The sequence below is a fragment of the Tursiops truncatus genome, chromosome X (assembly GCF_011762595.2).
Source record: "Tursiops truncatus isolate mTurTru1 chromosome X, mTurTru1.mat.Y, whole genome shotgun sequence".
Lineage (NCBI taxonomy): Eukaryota > Metazoa > Chordata > Mammalia > Artiodactyla > Delphinidae > Tursiops > Tursiops truncatus.
The window spans coordinates 118,399,983-118,419,891 of record NC_047055.1 but is presented as its reverse complement, the minus strand read 5'-3'; the positions used below and the strand labels follow the sequence as shown (position 1 = coordinate 118,419,891).

The window sequence follows — 19,909 nt, the reverse complement described above, 5'->3', positions numbered from 1 at the left end:
GTTTTCTTCTTTAAGAAATTAAATAATGAATGCTTTCTAGACATGATCCTCTAATGATTTTCAGTCAGTGGTCATCAACAGAGGAAAAACACAGAATCTCATACCCACAGAAAGGTGACATTCAGTCAGGTAAGAAAATTCTCCCCGAAATCAGAGTTTCATCTTTAACATGCAATCAGAGGCTTTCACAGGTTCTTTATCACTCTGCACTCAGCCCTACCATATGGGATTGGCTCTAAGAATCTCACATCAGATGACTGACAAATATGTCACAGTACACTGATCTGGTACCAGATCCTGCCTCTCTAATTGCAATATTCTAGGATATTTCCTGGAGCCCTCTACTCTATACAGGTATACTTCCAAGTAGAAACAGAAGCCTTGATTCTCACTGGGACCCCTGCTCTGTCCAAGCAACCTCTCTAGAAATATGATGTTCCAATCTCTCCTGATTAGAACATTTCAAGGTCTCTTCCTGTGCTAATTTACTAAAGGTAAAAGAGAAACAAGAAAAAGCAAATTATGCAGGGAGAAATATATAAGATTCCTTTACTTAATGTATTTATCTGATATACCCAAATATTGAGAAATATAGATTCATTTCATAATGGTCAAGGAAAGAGGAGGAGGAACCTCCATGCCAACAGTATATATAAAATGGAATCAATATTGCATAAGCTCCAGCTTAAGCTTACCTACGAGGTACTAACTCTTCTCATAAAGAAGCAATAACTCTCCATCATTTGAAGCACACTGAGGACTCAAACAGCTGGACACTGAGGGTGTAGTCTCCTTACTAGAATTCTGTACCTGCAACACAGAGCAATGAAATATTCCCAAAGAATTATTAAGGATGAGGTGGGGAGCCGAAATAAGAAAGATGAATTCATAGTCTGCCCTACCATCTGTTCTGCGGGATATTACCACCATCGTGGCCCAATATGACCTTCCCACTTTTCTCTGGGCCTCCCTACTTTCCACCTCCATCCTCTCATTATATCTTACCTACACTTGGAAACGACTCTAGTTTTTCCACTTATCTTTATCAACAAATAATCCAAAGAGCAACTTTGTATATAACACCTTAGAAACCTCAGGTCTGACTCAGTAATACGTGACCTCCAAAGTCCAAAGTTTTCCTAATTCCCTTTATTATTTCTTTTCTAATTTCTATGTACTTACACTCTCTGGACATCCACTGTTCTCAGGTTCGTCTTCCCTGCAAAATCTGTCAACCTAGACATAGACTGAAGTACCACCCTTTAATTATCTCCTAGGGAATCCAGTTTTTAAAAATGCCTCAGCAAGCCTTATGGACTTTGTTAAAGACTCCTTAAGATAACCCATGGGAGATAGCAGTACACCCACAGATATCTATTTAATACACTCTCAGAGTAACTTTTAATTTTTTTTATAAATTCTCTTCTGGCCAATGAAGACTCTCGCCTCTTCTTATAAATATGCAGTGTCTTACCCTTCTGACTACTCTCAGCTCCATCCCAGATCCACTCCCTGTCCTGATATTACATTCTTTCCCAATTTTTTATGTTGGTAAAATCAAATAACATAAAATATAACATGTTAATTATTATAAAGTGCACCATTCAGTGATATTAAATACATTCATATTATTGGGCAGCCAATATCACCCTTTACTTTCTAATTCTTTTCTATCTTTTAAAACTGTAACTCAATATCCTTTAAACATAACTTTCCTTTTTGTTTCATAACCACATGAAAAGCATCATTACCCTCTCAATTTCTATGGTTGTGACTACACTAAGTACCCCATATAATTGAAATAAGTAGTTGTATTGTTATGACTTATTAAATGTCACAAAAATGGCATTTTTGGTAGCTTAATTTCCTCAAGATCCCTCCATGTTGTAGCATATTCCTAGATCTTTTCCTTCTTAAGACTGAAAAATATTGTATTATATGCGTATACCACATTTTGTTTATCCAGGAACTAGTGGATGAACACTTTGGTTGCTTTCATATTTTAACTATTGTGATTATTACTGCTATAAATATTGAAGTACAAATATTTCTTTAAGACCCTGATTTCAATTCCTTTGGGTACACCTCATAGTACAATTCCTGGATCATGTAGTAATTCTATTTTTCAATATCTGAAAACTTGCCATACTCTTTTGCAAAGCAGCTGTATCATTCTACATTCCCACTGACAGAGCACAATGCTTCCAACTCCCTCACATCCTCACCAATACTTGTTTTCTGCTTGTGTATGTGTCTGTGTGCTTGTGTGTGTGTGCATGCACACAAATATATAAACATGCATTTAGTGATATGGAGCATCTATTCAAGTGCTTAGTCATTTGTACATCTTTCTGAAGAACCATCTATTCAAGTCTTTTATCCATTTTTGAATCAGGGTGTTTGCTTTTTGTTGAGTTGTAGGAGTTCTCTGTATATTCTGAATAGAAATCTCTTCTCAGATAGATGGCTTTCAAATATTTTCTCCTATCTTGTGGGTTGCCATTTTATTCTGTTTACATTTCTTTGATACACATTTTTTTAAATTATGTACTGCAAATTGTTTATTTTTTTGTTAGCTGTACCTTTGTTGCTCCTTCATTTCACATTGAGGAAAACAGTGCCAAATCCAATGTCATGAAGCTCTTGTCCTGTGTCTTCTTCTAAGACTTTTTATTTTATTAGGTCTTATATTTAGTTTCTTAATACGTTTCCATTAATTTTTGCATATGATGTTAGGTAAGGGTCCATCTTCCTTCTTTTGCATGTTGACAACAAGACTTCTCAGCACCATTTGTTGAAAATACTATCCTTTCTACTTTGAAAAGTCTTGGCAACTTGTCAAAAATCATTTGGCCATATATCAGGGTTTATTTCTGGGTGTTCTATTCTATTTTATTAGCCTTGAATAAGGGAGAAAATAGTATAACCTATCCAGGTTGATGAAGAACATAAAGAAAGACCAGGACTGAGAATTAGGAGGGCAATACAAAACAGCAGGGAGTAAAAGACAGTGTGAGAGAAGAGCTTGTATTTGCATGTTCATGGAAATATGATCATGTTTAACCACTAAATGTTTGAACAATACGGTAAATGTGCTAGCAAGAAATATAACACTTACCCATCTCTGGGAAATATACTATGGGCATAAAGATAAAATACACACAAATATATTAAAAAGGGAAGGGTTTTCATGGTGTGAGAATATGGTGGGATTTGAAATACAATTTACTTCTGTTCTACCATTGTCTCTAAAATTTATCAAAGTGTATATACAAGCAATTCCAATTCTGGTAATGTGCTTGACAGGTTTATATATGAACTTCAGCAGACCAGTAAATGTACATTCATAGGAGGACTGTTCCCTAATCCAGAAAACACAACACAAAGACTGGAAAGACTAGAGTTCACTTTGTCAACACACATACAGATGCAGTGATGGTGAACGGTCCAAAAACAGAAGGTGAGCATGGGTGCAAGAGGTTAATCCCCAGGCTGGGGTCGGGTGCAGAGTTTGAGGGTAACACAGGTAGAAAAGGCTTTTGTCCTATCCTGGATTTTTGAGGTATGGAAATTCACAGGTCACTACCTTCATTTCAAAATGAATGAATTCACTATTCAATTTTTTAAAACAGGAGAAGTAAACATGAGTGATAATAAATTTCAAACTGTCGCTAATCAAATAAGATACTAAGAAAAATTAAATAATATGATTTAAGAATGAAGTGGAGAGATTGTCCAAGATGGGAGCATTCAAACACCCAGAGCTTGATGCCTCTCATGGGCACACCAAAGTCACAATTGTTTACAGAACAGCAATTGATGAAAAAGGCCGGGACCTAACATAAAAGATGTTTTAGAGCTAAAGATATAAGGAAGGCACCTCAGCAAGACAAGAAGGAAGGGCAAAATCTCAACAGAGTCAAGACCCATACCACGAGGTGGGTGGCCCATAAATGGGAGAATAATTACAATTTCTGAGGTGCTCCCAGGTAGCAAGGGGTATGAACAGAACATCAGGCTCCCAAGCCCAGGGATCCTGTACTGGAAAGAAGGGTTCCTAGAAAGTTGGGCTTTGAAGACCAGTAGTGCTTATTTTCCAGAGAGCCAGAGGGTTGTGGGAAATAGAGATTCCGCACTTAAAAGATGCTCACAGGGCTTCCCGGGTGGCGCAGTGGTTGAGAGTCCGCCTGCTGATGCAGGGGACACGGGTTCGTGCCCCGGTCCGGGAGGATCCCACATGCCACGGGGCGGCTGGGCCTGTGAGCCACGGCTGCTGAGCCTGCGCGTCACGAGCCTGTGCTCCACAACAGAAGAGACCACAACAGTGAGAGGCCACGCGTACCGCAAAAAAGAAGAAAAAAAGATGCTCACAAAATCCCACATGACCCGATAATCAGAACAGAAGCAGTCATTTGAAAGGATCCTGGGTCACACCTACCTCCTGATCTTGGAGAGTCTCCCAGGGAGGCAAGAGGCAACTACAGCACAGCCTCAGGGACATAGACACTGGCAGCAGCCATCTGGGGGAGCTCCTTCTACCTCGTGGCCACTGGTACCAGCAAGCATAATTTCCGAATCCTCCCTCTATCTTTTTAGCCTCAGGACCTAACCCTACCCATTTCCACCGGACCATAGACACAAGTACTAGGATGCTGCAGGCCAAGCAACTAACTGAGCAGGGGCATAGCCCCAACCACCAGCAAACAGGCTGCCTTCAGACCCTCTCAATGCACAGCTGCCCCTGGACATGGTCCGAGCCACCAAAAGCCCCAGGACCAGCCTCCACACCTCAGTGGGCAGGCACCAGCCCCAGAGTCCCTGGCCCCTCTGACAAGTGAGCCTGCTCTGGACTTGGAATCTGCCTCACCGTTGGCAGGTGATTACTGCACAGGGACTGGATGGAGCTTGGACTTACCCAACAGCAAACCTGTTCTAGCAGTGGGATCAGCCTCCTACACCAACAGGCACGCACCAGCTCCAGGAATACCACAGCCCAGCAGCCTGTGTGACCAGAACACTCACCTGCAGGCCAGAAGCAGCCATGGACTCAGCTGGGTCCTGACCCTGACCATCAGAATGCCAAGACAAGACTCGGGATACCGAAGACCCTGCAGATAGCTGTGTCAGGGACAGTGATCCAACACCAACACTGCAACTCCTGGGCCCTGCAGCCAGAACTCAGGACCTGTGTCTTCCTCCCAGTAGCCATCATAGCCGCAGGACCAGTGACTGGGAACTAGTCCTGATATCACCTGGACTGCAATTCTACCCATAAGTGAACCAGCACTAGATTTGGTGTCCCCCAGCGCTGTGCAGCCAGCTGCCTTATGATTTAGCCTCACCAAGCAGCACAGACAGCCTCCATACAAGGCAGAGCCAGGCAAACAAGCACTCTGGGGGCAGCCAAGCCTACCAGACCACCCACAGTAGTCAGCCCACCACAACAGAAGAGCCCAAGCAGTCCACATAGGGGGTACACCTGGAACATATAATTCTAGTGACCAGGGGACAGTGGGCCGCTGGGACACATAGGACCTCTCCTACAAAAGGCCACTTCTCCAAAGTCAGGAAATGTAACGAACCTACTACATACATAGCAATAAAAACAGTAAGTTAGGAAAAATGAGGTGACACAGAAACACGATCCAAATGAAGGAACAAGAAAAGAACTCAGAAGAAGATCTAAGTGAAGTGGAGATAGGCAATCTCCTCAACAAAGAGTTCAAGGTAATCACTATAAAGATGATCAAAGAACTCAGGAGAAGAACTGACAACCAGAGCAAGAAGTTAATTTTTTTTAAAAAAAAAGAGACCATTAAAGAACAACAAAACAGAGGTGAGGAATACAATAACTGAAATGGAAATTACACTAAAAGAAAACTACTGTAGACTAAATGATACAGAGGAATGAATCAGAAAACTGAAGGACAGAGTACTGGCAATCACTGAAGATGAACGGTAAAACAGTAGATTAAAATGAAATGAGGAAAGTTGAACAGACTTGTGAAACAACATCAAGTGTACTAATATTTGCATTATACTGGTCCCAGAAGCAAAAAGGAAAGAGAAAGCAGTGTAGAACATACCTGAAGACATAAAAGCTGAAAACTTTCCTAACCTGGGAAAGAAAACAGACATCCAAGTCCAGTAAACACAGTAAGGCCAAAACAGGATCAACCCAAAGAGGACCACACCAAGACTCACTGTAATTAAAATGGCAAAAAAATAAAGATAAAAAGACACTATTAAACGGAGCAAAGGAAAAGCAACAAGTTACAAACATGGGAACTTGCATAAAGTTATCAGCTGACTTCTCAGGATAACCTCTGCATGCCAGAAGGGAGTGGCATGGTATATTTAAAGTCATGAAAGGGGAAAATCTATAACCAAAAATACTCTACGCAACAAGTCTCTCCTTCAGATTTGATGGTGAGATCTAAAGTTTTACAGAGAAGCAAAACTAAAAGAGATCAGCATCGCCAAACCAGCTTTATGAGAAATCTTAAAGGGGATTTTCTCAGTGAAAAAGAAAAGGCCACGACTGAAACATAAAAATTAGGAAAGGAAACTTACTAAAGGAAAAACCTCATTGGATAAGACAAATATTCAACAAAGGCAGTAAATCAACCATGTACACAGCTAGTAGGAAGGATGAAAGAAAACACTAATAAAATCATCTATATTCACAATAAGAAGTTAAGGGACACACAAAACAAGTAGATGTAAAATATAAGGTCAAATTCAGTAACTGTGGGGGAGGAGAGTAACAATGCAGATTTGTTAGTGTCCATGTGAAATTAAGAGCTCAGCAACTTAAATAATCACACACACACACACAACTGAAAGAAATCCAAACATAATATTAAAGATAGTCCCCACATCACAGATGAAGAGAATAAAAGGGGAAGAAAGGAACACTGAAGAAATTAAAGAGGGATTCTAAAAATACCCACGACAAATGAAAATGAACACACAATGATCCAAAATCTATGGGACACAGCCAGTGCAGTTCACAGGGGGAAGTTAAGTGATACAAGCTTATTCTTAGGAAACAAGAAAAATATCAAATAAACAACCTAACATTACACCTGAAGGAATTAGAAAAAGAAGAAAAAACAAAACTCAAAGCTGTCAGAAAGAAAAAAATTAAGAAAACAATACCATATGCAATCACACCAAAAAGAATAAGATACCTAGGAACAAACACACCTAAGCAGGTAAAAGTCATGTACTCAGAAATCTATCAGCCATTGGTGAAAGAAGTTGAAGGCAACAGAAAAAGATGGGAAAATATAGCAGGTGCATGGACTGGAAGAATTAATACTGTTAAAATAACCATACTACCAAAGACAATCTACAGATTTAATGCAATCCCTCTCATAATACTAAAGCATTTTCACAGAACTTGAAAAAGTAATTTTAAAATTTGTATAGAAACACAAAGACCCCAAATAGCCAAACAATCTTGAGAAAGAACAGAGCTGGAGGCATCACGCACCTTGACTTCAGATTATACTGCAAAGCGACAGTAATCAAAGAGAATCGGACCGGAGCAAAAACAGGACACAAAGATCACTGGAATAGGATAGAGATCCCAGAAAGAAGCCCACACACTTATATTTAATTGATTTATGACAAAGTAGGCAATATGGAGAAAAAACTGTCTCTTCAATCAGTGGTACTGGGAAAACTGGTCAGCTACATGGAAAAGAAGAAAATTAGAGTATTTTAGCACACCATATATAAAATAAACGCAAAACTGAATAAAGACCTAAATGTAGGACCATAAAACCCCTAGAGGAAAATACAGAACATTCTTCAACATAAATGATAGCAACAGTTTTAGGTTCAGTCTACTAAGGCAAATGAAACAAAAGCAAAAATAAACAAATGGGACTTCACTACACTTAAAAGATTTTGCACAGCAAAGGAAACCAAAGACAAAATGAAAAGACAACCTGCTGAAGGAGACAATATTTGCACATGATAAGAGGTTAACACCAAAAAGATGACCAAGCAAGGGTTCATATCTCAACTACAGAAATAGCACATACAACTCAATATCAGAACAACACCCAAAATCTTTTTTTAAAAAATGAGAACACCTAAATAGACATTTTTCCAAGGAAAAAATACAGAGAGACAGCCAGAACTCACAAAGATGCTAAACATAGCTAATCGGCAATAAAATGCAAACCAAAACAATGAGATATATCACCTCAGTCTTGTCAGAATGGCTGTCATCAAAAAGGTCACAAATAACAAATGTTAGTGAGGATGTGGAGAAAGGGAAACTCTTGTACGCTCTTGATGTGAATGTGAAGTAGTGCAGCTACTGTGGAAAGAAGAATGGAGGTTCCACAAAAAACTAAAAATAGAACTACCATAACATCCAGCAATTTCACTCTTGGGTATATCAGAAGAAAACAAAAACACTATTGCAAAAAAATAACTGCACACCAATGTTCATAACAGTGTTATTTGCCATAGCCGAGATATAGAGTCAAACTAAGTGGTCATCAATAGGTTAGGGGATAAAAAAGATTTTTTATGATGACTTCAGCAAAAAATGAAATTTGCAAGAACATGGATGGACTTGGAGGGTATTATGCTTAGCAAAATAAGCCGCAGAGAAAACAAGCCTGGTAGGTTATCACTTACACGTGGCATCTAAAAAATTGAATACAACAACAAAAACAACAAAACAGACTCACACATTAAAGAAAAAACTAGTGGTTACCAGCAGGGAGACACAGGGTGGAGGAGCAAAATAGTGATAGGTGATTCTGAGGAAGAATCCACTATGTATAAAATCAATAATCTACAGTGACGTACTGTATAGCATGGGGAATAGAGCCACTCTTTTATAATAAGTATAAATGGAGAACAACCTAAACATTTATGAATCACTATGTTGTATCTCTGAAACTAATATAATAATGTAAATTAACTAGAGATCAATAAAATATAAAGTAAGAAACAATAAAGGGGAGACACTGATTACTAGATAGAAATCAATTAAATAAACACAAGTTTTGGAAATCAAGGAATTAAAAAACAACATGTAAGACACAACATTGGCATTTAAAGTGTACGATCTATTCATTTAAGTGGTGAAAAATGGTACCCATTCTCACAATTTTGTATATCTAGGATAAATTATTATCTACAAAAACATGTTAACAAATATTCACTCAAAAAGAAAGAGAAAATTTGGATTAACCCATTTTAGTATACACATTTAATATCAAAGTCTCTATGTAACATTGATTTGAATAAGTTCTGTTAGCCACTTCTAGTTTCTTTGTGATGTAAAATCTTTTAAAGCATAAAAATCAGCCTTTCTACGTTATTCCATTAGACATACATAGAAGTTAAAAGTAATGAGAAGACAACAATCAACCAGGAAGGTGAATTTACTGAGAAACAGTCACTCGTTCTCCCTCCTCCTTTTCTTTTCCTCCTTTTCCAGGTCTCTTTCGGTTCCAATCAAGAGAAGTCTTGAGAATTCTGAGAATATTTCTTTGAGGGCTTCAAATCACCATACCTACATCCTCTGCCACAACTACACACACGGGAACAAAAATAAACCTCTGCTATCTACTCATGTAGGAGGGATTCGTGCAAAATAAACTCCTACATGGAGACCAAGAGGTGAGTTTTCTACCTGTTCTTCATAATGTCCTTCCATTATAGTAAATCCCACACATTACGAGGCAGAAGGGGTTATGTGAACTCTTCCTTGAAGTCAAAAAACTTGCATTCATTTCAAGTACCTGGTGATCATAGGGTACAGCCAGGGAAGGTGCCATCCCCCTTGGGGGGAGGGCGGTGAATGGGCTCCCGCAACCATGCACCTCCTGATGTACAGATTCTGGAGAAACAAAGGGCGGTCACACCGCAGACAGCCTGTCAGGCTGTCGGGCCACTGGGCAACCCCACCAGCCTGGAAGTGCCCCATCAGTTGCTGACAGCAAAACTCTGTCCCCCCTGTGAAGCCAGGCAATTTGGGCCAGAGAGTCAGAGGAGACGGGTAATCAACTCCTCCTCTCTGCTCACCTCCTTGGGGTTACAGCAACCCCATCCCCAATCCCAACTCTGATCCTGGAGTGCCAAAGTGGGAGTGCAGGTGGGCTCTGCCGGTGCTTCAGCGCCCTCTGGGAAGCCCCCTAGTTTGAATATGATTTGAGTTTGATCCTGTGAAACCATCAGAATCTCCCACCAGAGATAAATTAGGAGATTCTGGCCTTTATTAGCACGCACGGTGAACACGGTTGTCCCGGCTGTATTTTCCAGCCCTCCTATTTTACCCACCTACTTTTAACCACCTTCCTCCCTGTGAGTACCTTTGACCAACCCTGAGCTCAGACTCCTGACCTATTACAGTGACTTTGTCAGTCTTTCTTTAAAAATGGACAGGTAGGGCTTCCCTGGTGGCGCAGTGGTTGAGAGTCCGCCTGCCGACGCGGGTTCATGCCCGGTCTGGGAAGATCCCACATGCCGCGGAGCAGCTGGGCCCGTGAGCCATGGCCGCTGAGCCTGCGCGTCCAGAGCCTGTGCTCCGCAACGGGAGAGGCTGCAACAGTGAGAGGCCCGCTTAACACACACACACACACACACACACACACACACACACACACACACACACACACACACACACACACACACACACACACACACACACACACACAAAATTAGGACAGGTAATAAAATGAATTTCACCTAGAAGCAGCAGCTCAGTAAGGGAAATAAAACCATCAGAAGTTATCTCATCACAGCTACAGCCATCCAGGGCTCTGTCTTATCTGCTGGGGCACAAGAATGGGACCTTCCTAAACTTGAAGGGCATCCAAACAAATAAGTAAAGGTGTCGCTCACCTCTGGCTCTTGGAGGGATTGCTAGGCAGTCTACCCAGGGTATACTAACTGCAAAACACTGTCATGGTTTTGAAACACCTATGTTCCAGGAAAGCTTTTTGGGGTGCATGGGGAAGGTTTCTTTTTGACATCAAGCAAAAAATAAATCACCAAGCTCTTTGAGCACAGGGGTTCTTAAGAGGGAAGTAGAAAGAAGGAATGGACAGAAAAGACGATCTCCTCTGAGGTGAAGGTAGTTTTCCCAAAAGAGTAGGATTTAGGCTCAGTTTAAGGAGAACACTTTTAAATAGCTGGGACAGCTCCAAACTGCAGTTTAGGGAACGAGAGCTTCAAAAGAACAGTGCTTTAAAAGTCCTGGCATTGCAGCAAGAGGATGAAGAGTTGGTTTTGCATAGTTTTGAACACAGGAGTAAAGAAGCAGAGGCATCTCTGACTAAAAGGCCCAGAGATCCTATGGCATCAATGGGTCAGTTGCAGGGGGCAGGGGTTGTGGGGGGCGATATTTCTCTCTCAACGTTTCCCAGGGCAGCCACCCCTCCCTACCCCACCCCCCTACTCCCTTCACCCTTCCTCCCTCCACTGTTGGGTCCCCAGGGACAGCACTTCTTAAGCTGGAGCACTCAGGCACCATCTCTGCAGTCTGGATTCTTCCTGGAGCCTGGCAAGTTCTGGGACAGAAAGCCAGGTCTGCAAGGCCGCTGGGGTGCAGTCGGACCTGGAGGCCTGGAGGGGAACTGGAGTCCTGTAGCCCACCCACGTCTTTGAAGCCGAGGGAGGAACACGTCCTCCTAACAGTACTTCTCATGGCTCAGCGTGCTCCCCACCCGATGGTGATCCATAATCACTTGAGGCAGCAAGGACTGCCTCTAACTGGCCCCCTCGATTCCGCCTTAAGGGTCTTCGCACATATGTGAGAGCGCAGGCCCCAGATCTCTTTAGTCAGCTGAGGCCAGTGCTGCCAGGGTCCCTCCGGTCCCATCCCCCAGCCCCTCCCTCTGGGACTGTATCTAATAGAAGAAAGAGCACAGAGGAATTGGATGAATCAAGGGACCTGGGAGCCTGGGTATGAGTTTGAAGACCGAGAACCTAAGGCACAATTACATATTATTGGAGACTCTTGTGGGGTGTGTGGGGGGAGGTTTGGAGGCTGAGAGGCTGAGTCGACCTGGTGAGTGCAGCCCCAGGACACCACACAGCCCCGCCCCCTTTCCTTGCCATCAGACAAGGGGTGCCGCAACTCCAGCCGGGACTCTGCACTTCCCCCTCCCTGATTCTCCTCCAGAAGAGCAGGCGGCCCCCCTCTGAGGGCAGCAGCAAGACAACGCACCAAGTCCCCCTGCACTAAGGCGCTACTGGAAGCTCTTCCTGAACAGCAGTGCTGGCTTGGAGCGAACCCGTGCACCGCCAAAGTTGGTCTCGTCCTGCAGCTGAGGGACGCAGGCTTTAAGTCAGCTGCCCTGGCTTTAAATCAATCAGCCCCCCCCTTTAAGTCAGGTGACCCGAGTTTAAATCACTGTCTGCCCCTCAAGACTGCAACTTCAAAAGTTGGGAACTTCACTTCGATCCCAGCAGCTCACATAGCTGAACGCACACTGCAGTCACCCCCAAGCCTGGCTTAGAGGCAGGATATAAGGTAAGGGGATGGGCGTGCACTCATGGTGATGAGGGTGTACTTCATGTACCAGAAGGGTCTAGGTACTCTGGGGTACAGCGAGCAGTGCACGATACAGCACCTCCCTGGCAAAGCTGTTGATGCACAGGGAGAGCAGGCACACCCAGGCATGCAGAGGTTCCAGGGCGGGAGCTGGGGCACAGCCAGCCGGGATGGTGTGAAAGCGGAGGATCTGAGCCTTCTTGAGAAAGGCAGACACAGAGGATGGATGAGAAACAAAGACCGGATGAAATATGGATTTGAAAAACACACCCTGCTCTTGAAATTGGGGTGGGGAGGCACCCCAGATTTGAGTCTTCTTACTCCCCAGTACCTAGTGCTTTGGCCTTTGCCCAATTACTTATAAAATTACTGATAACATCTAACCCATAGAATACTGCATTTGTAGTGGTATTGCGTGTTAATGTTTCTATAGTGGAATAATCTTTTCTACAAGAAAAATGTACACTATCTGAAATAAATTAAAACCCCTCTTTATAAAGTACTATATCGGACTTCCCTGGTGGCACAGTGGTTAAGAATCTGCCTGCCAATGCAGGGGACATGGGTTTGAGCCCTGGTCAGGGAAGCTCCCACATGCCGCGGAGCAGCTATGCCCATGCACCACAACTACTGAGCCTGAAGGCCACAACTACTGAAGCCCGCGCGCCTAGAGCTGGTGCTCCACAACAAGCGCAACAAGAGAAGCCACCGCAATGAGAAGCCCACGCACCGCAACAAAGAGTAGCCCCCGCTCGCCACAACTAGAGAAAGCCCGCGCATAGCAACGAAGACCCAACACAGCCAAAAATTAATTAATTAATTAATTGTTTTTAAAAAGTACTATATCCTTCTGTACAACTTCTCTGGGAAGAACAGAGAGATGGCGTGGGAGAGTGAGAAAGACCAATATTTAGTGCACATCTCTCATGCAGGTGCTCTGCTGGCTCAGATACACTTATCCCCACTTTACAAAGGAGGAAATAAGCTCAGAGAGGTTTAGTAATTTTCCCAAAGCCAAACAGCTATTGAGTGGCAGAACCAAGATCTGAACCAAGTCTGTTACCTTGAAAGCCTAAGTCCTCATCACAACAAAACTCAATTAATATTTACATTTATAGAATTACATTGCAAACTGGGGAGTTCTTGGCACAATCCTGAATAAGAGTGAGAAAGAAAGAAACAGCATTGTTCCTGCAGTCAACCAAAATTTTTGGAGCAGCTGCTAGATACCTGGCCCTTTTTGGGGTTCAGCAGTGATCACGACAGGAAGAGTCCTGCTTTCATGAACCATGTAGTGGGGAGGAGAGACAGCTGCAACTTGGGTGAGGGATTTCACCTTGCTGGCCCTCTGTTTTCTCATCTGGAAAATGGGACAGGTGTTCCTCATTTTGTGGGATTGTCCAGCCCTCACATTCTCTGATTCCATAAGAAGCATTTGTTTTCCTGTTTCTTTAAAATTCATTCAGGCCATGAGCCGTGATGAATGTTGTTAGCTGCTCCCCAAATCACACTATTCCCACCCTTTTCCTGTGATCAGGTCTTTCCTGAAACATGACTCACAATCAGTCAAGTCACAGAACCTAAGCGGCAACCAGCAGAAAAATTCCAACCCTTGCTTCTCAGGAGCTCTGCGGTCTACCTGCCAGGTAAACTTAACTCACCTGGCACAAGGTGGCCATCCCTGGTTTCACAACAACATGATCTCAGGCACAAACCTCCTTGTTTTTCCATTTTGTCTTTAAGTTACTTGTTGAAACAACTGTACAAATATGACAAAGATATAAAATCAGGCATCTTCTGCCCCCAGTGCCTACTAATAAATGATTTTCTGCCACTTTAATGATAAAGGTAGAACATTTCAACATTCTGCTGCCCTTATTATTAGTCATTTTTGTTGATATTTCTATTGAACACATCTTTCAATATTTTAACAATGGAACATTTATTTAGGTTGTTCCTGATCCAGCCTTCAGTGGTAAAGGTTTTGTTGTTATATTTCTACTATGTTTCCTTTAAAAATCATTATCCTATTTAAATGGATTAAGTCAATTCTATAGGCATTTATTTTATGATTTTGATGAAATTAATACATAGAGGGCAGTAGTACAAGTTGATTGGACTTGAGAACCTCTATTAGCACAGTTAAGTATAAATATTACCTATATGTAAACCAAAGTACATGCTGAGTGAGATTCTCTGACACTTTTTCACTCTCTGCCCCTCGAGCCTGTGAGAAATGGAATATTTCTTGCCATCTCAGTAAACAAAGGACGTCCCAGTCGTCAGCACTTGCAGCCCTCCAGTGTGAGCCGCGGGCCCTACGGAACTCAGGATATGCAAATACAGAATGCAGGCCCCAGAGAGCTGAGGTGCAAATGAAAGGAAGGATTTCAGTGAGCCCAGACTCTGGCATCTTCGCATACAAAGAAAAGCGCTACATTCCTCACGTTGGGAGAGCTGGTTTTCCTTAGTTAAAAATCACCTTTTGATGTTCCCCATTACCTGCGCCAGGCCCCTGCCCAGTCCCCTCCCCCCCCCCCCCCACGGTACTTTAGCTCAGGAAAGAAGGAGCGCAGAGGGACTTGGCTGAATAAGGGGCCTGCGAGCCTCGGGAGGAGATTTCAGCCGCTTTCCCCGCAGTCGGGAGGAGGGGCACTGACGCTGCAGCCGGACCCTGCGCCTCCCTTGCCCCGTTTCCCCTCAGGACGCTCAGGCCGACCCCCTCCCCACGCCCCCCAGGCCCCGCGAGCCAGGCCGAGGGCAGGGGGGAGAGGAGGGACCGAAGTTCCCCGGGACCAGACACTGGGGGCCGCTCTTTCTGCACAGCAGCGGCGGGTGGCAGCGAACCCCTGCCCCTCAGAAGCTGGTCTTGCGCTGCCGCCCGGGCACCGGACCAGGCGGAGGGTCGACGCCCACTTACCCGTCCCGCCGTCTGTCGTGGCTTCGGCCGCCGGGGCCCCTCCAGAGCTGGTAGCCTCAGTGAGGCCGCCCTCCCCTCGGCCTCCGGGGCAGTTCCGTGACGGCGGAGGGAAGAGACCCCGAGCCGGCAGTTCAAGCTCGGAGTTCAAGCTCTACGGAAACGCGGGCTCCGTTCTAGGCGCAGGAGGTGGGACCGCTCTGCCCCGAGGCCTTCTGGGAGGGAGGGGGCGGCGGGGGAAGAAGCCGCCAGGAGCGCAGGGCCCCAGCGGGGGTCCTGGATGGGCCGCCCGGCCTGGGGGCCCCGCCCACTGTGACCGCAGCCCAGGCCTTTTTCCTGGAATCCTACACAAAACAGTTAGAAAGATACACGGTCTAGAGTAAATATTCACAAATGATTGTTGCTGCTGTGCTTCCTATTCTATTAAAGGTGTAAAATCCATAAAACACTTTAAGTTCAAAGTTAACTATGAATTTTTACCTGACCTTATTATGTCTCTGTTATTCCCAATTGTGGTTAATGAATCAGAGACTGTGGCATCACTAGTTAAAAATGAGCTTCCTAAAAAAATAGAACTCAGGCCCACCGGACCTACTGAATCACAATCTGCACTTTTACAATCTCCCCAGTGTACTTGTGTACCCATGGATAGTTGAAAGGCTCATTTCTACCTCGACATGTCTTTTCTGTCTGAGAAATACACAGATTTTATCCAGTTTGATATAAATAAAACACTCAAAAATGCATATGCCTGTGTTGAAACCATCATTTTATCATTTCTTTTCCAGATAAGTATAGTCTCTATACTGGTTTTGTGGATCACATGCCATACTCTTTTCTTGTAGTTAGAAATAAGATAGAGAAACTTACTTTGTAAAAAAAAAAAAAATATATATATATATATATATATATATATATATGTAGATAATTGAAGACACTCTTCTAAATTAAAACCAGTTCTCTTAACTTGCTGTTTTCTTCTTGGGTCACATCATGAACTCTTCCCGTGGCCACACGGCATGTGTACTTTTAATTTCAGGGACTGCTGACATACCAGGATATGGCCATAGGTTTCTCTCAAGAGGAGAGAGAATGCCTGGCCCAAGATCAATGGGAATTGTACAGGGATGTGATGTTGGAGAAGTATAGGAACCTGCTCTCCTTGGGTGAGGATACCTTCCTTCCAGAATTCCTTATCCACCCACAGGATAAGCTACAGAACCCATAAGCTACATATGCATCCAACAAATATTTCCTAAAACAATCCAGCACATCAATACTACTTATAATGGCTATTATCATTAATCTAATATACTCTGGTCAAAGAACACAAAGAATAACAAAAATCTTTAATCCAGCAGCATCCACCCTCATGAAAATCGCTCTTGTCACAAAAGTAGGACTTTCCCCATTTCACTTCTGAGCGTCTGAAGTAACACAAGGCATTCCATGAACAACAGACCTGACGCTATTTACATGTCAAAAGTGCACCCCTATCAGTTTTATACCACATGTCACCATCCATCAACCTAAATATACTATTAATCATAGTGATATTATAAATCATAGCTGGAGGCTGAGGCAGACTTAGCCATACTCACCTGGAGAAAATTACACCCTCCTCATCAATTGCCCATATAGGATGAATATGCTGGCAGTGGACTTCAGTGTTCTGGTAAGTCCACTCGGTCATGGTGTCTTTGCTATTCCCCATGTCTACTTCCCCATGTCTACTTCCTGTTCCTCCCGCTGTGTATGTGTGTGTGTGTGTGTGTGTGTGTGTGTGTGGTGTGTGTTGGGGGGCTGTGAGATGTGTGCACACAGTGTTTGGAAACTTACCTCTGTCTCAGGCTTGTCTTCTTGGCTAGTCAAACCACATCTCCAATTTTCACAGAAGCCATAGGCACGGTGCTTAAACTACAGCAAGCATTCTGGAGGTTCTTCTGGTCACGACATATTTTCAAACACCGAAAATAAGATTTGAGGACAAGTGACACTGAGCAAATGCATCTCTTGGGATAGGCTAAGTGATGGCACAGTGACGAGCAATCCCGAGTTGTCAGTGGCTCAGAACCACAGAAGGTTTTTAACCATGGCTTTTTCCAGAACGCACAACCGAAACCAAGTATGGAGCTGATGTCACTTTATCATGCTCCTCAAGCCTGTATTCACTTTTTTGTTGGCTAGCCGAGTCCCGTGGTTCTTGCTGCTGAATTCCTCAGTGACCAGGTGGTAAACTCTGAAATCGATACAGCGAATGTATAACAAGAAAATGTCAGTGCTGTCCACAGTTACAACAGCAATCACAGTTTCTTTGTCACTCATGCTATATCTGGAGAGAGTTGTCAGGGTGTTTCTTCTCCGTGTTGTCACGTAGGAACCCAGGCTGACAGAGGCCCCACCATCTTATGATACCACGGTATCAATCTGAGGCCGTAGGGTTTGTCACAGCACGGAAGGAAGTGTGGACAGTCACCCACCAGTTCTTACTTAATTCAGCTTGGAATCAGGGGCAAAATATATATATAATCCTGCTGTGCATCCCAAAAGAGAAGAAAACTAGAGATCATGGTGAGACCCGGGAATGTCTACCAAGACAAGCCAGCAACGATTACAGCACTGTCCCTCCCCTGGCCAACCGTGTCCCACTGTGTTTAGTCATCCAGGTTTATCCTCTGATCATGTGCCTTTTAGCACTGGCTCATCACGTGCCTAGATTTGTTAATTGCCCTGACCCTGCTCTCTCACAGGCCCCTTAGCAGCGTTCCCACATGTTCCAATAAATGCGGTCACAAACGGTCCCTTGACCTGTATCCCATCCCGTGCCCCCATCTGGCTGATGCTCCCAGTGTCACAACAGAGCAGCCACTCAGTGATGGGAAAAATGAATGGTCCACACCATGACGGACACTGAGCCCCACACCCATAAAAGGTTCACCCTACCCCAGTGGCGCTGGGCGAGATGATGTACAGAAGAATATAAGCAAAGAAAGTGAGTCTGGAAATCACATTCTATGAAGAACTGCCAAAAGAACCGGGCAGCATTTAACCTGGAAGGGAAAAAAAAGTGTTGAAAAGCAGACATTGTGCCTATAAATATCTTGACGAATGTAAAATAAAATTGCCTTCCCAAAGCCGAAGAAGGCCAGTGGGTGGGGTTGCATTCTCTCTTACAGATTTTCCCACTGTGTATCTCAGAGTGGAGCAGGGGACCCCGTGGAGTGGGGACCGGGGCCTCCGGGAGGGACTCCCGCCTTGGGCTGGAGTAGAGATTCAGTGGCTACTCAGTCTTGATTCTATGGTTTCTGTCCCTCTGTGTAGATGTACCCATGGTGTCCTTCTGAAACTTTATTCAAAGAAAGAGAGAGAGACTGGCTGCCTGTGCAGGGCTCTGCATGGGCGGGATGGGGGGAAAGATGCCATAATTTTGAGAGGCCCTCAGAGAAGAGATGGAATAAGTCAGCTTTCCACATAGGATCAGTGGTCAAGGGCTCCTTCACGCCACCAAATTTGCACATGTCTGTTCCGGCCTCACTTGTCTCAGGCTGTGTGATGTAATGGTCAGCAGCCCAGGCTCAGGGGCTAGGAAAGCCTGAACTTGAACCTGAGCTGTGCCCCATACTGGCTGTGACCTTTCACAAGTTGCTCCCCCGTTCTAAACTCAGTTTCCTCCTATCCAAAATGGGGCTCCTGGTGGTCCTGTGGTGGGTGCTCATAAGGGGCCAGGCCACAGTCCCTTGAAGACTCCTAATTTCAATGACGCGGGTGGACAGTTCTGTGCATGCCCCTAGCCCTGGTGCCATGGATTCTGTCTGCATCGTGGCCTTGTGGCTTCCTCTAGAGGGTGCCCATCCCCCGGCAGGTACACCCCTGGGGGCAGTCCTCAAGCTGTGAAAGCCAGGGGTCTGTGCGTAAATCCCCCAGCTTCCCCTGTGCAGTGGAACAGTTCTGAAGTGGGTTCTATGCTGGTTCCCAGATGTCCCCTGCAGAACTGAGCCCCACTCACCCACAGTGATTACCTGTCCATTGAGGTACCTTTTCGACTTTTCTCCCTTCCCATCTCACTGTGCCCTTTCCCCCACTTCAGCCTCCTGGAACCACCTCCTAAGTAAACCACTTGCACCCAAATCCTCCTCTCGGGTTCTGCTTTGAGAGAGCCCACATTCCTCCCGGTAGCTCTCTCATAGGTTCGTTGCGAGATTTGAATGAGGTAACTAATATAGGTGGAGAGAGCTGGGCACATAGTAGATGCTCAATAAAGTTAGCTCAGGCTGTGACTGTTATTAGCACAATTTCAATCATATTCCTTAAGGTCTAGCTCCTCTTGACTCTGAAATCCTGTAAAAGTGAATGTAAAAAAGAAAAAAATGCCGTGCAGAGAAAAAAACGGTGCCTTGGGAAAACACTTGTGTCAGTAAGTGGGCAACTCACCTCCACGTACCCACCCCTGCCCGCAAGCT

At 44.2% G+C, this 19,909-nt stretch overlaps 1 long non-coding RNA gene across 2 annotated transcripts in view; it reads right to left on the bottom strand.

Moving 5' to 3' along the window:
* Positions 1-15,608, bottom strand: part of LOC117310331 (uncharacterized) — a 33,390-nt gene extending 17,782 nt beyond the window's left edge. For both annotated transcript variants that reach the window (XR_012329418.1, XR_004524502.2), the window contains exons 1-2: positions 15,453-15,608; positions 696-810 (exon numbers count right to left, since the gene is read on the bottom strand). This is a non-coding gene — a long non-coding RNA (uncharacterized lncRNA). The remainder of the gene's footprint in view (positions 1-695; positions 811-15,452) is intronic.
* Between the last annotated feature and the right edge of the window lie 4,301 nt (positions 15,609-19,909).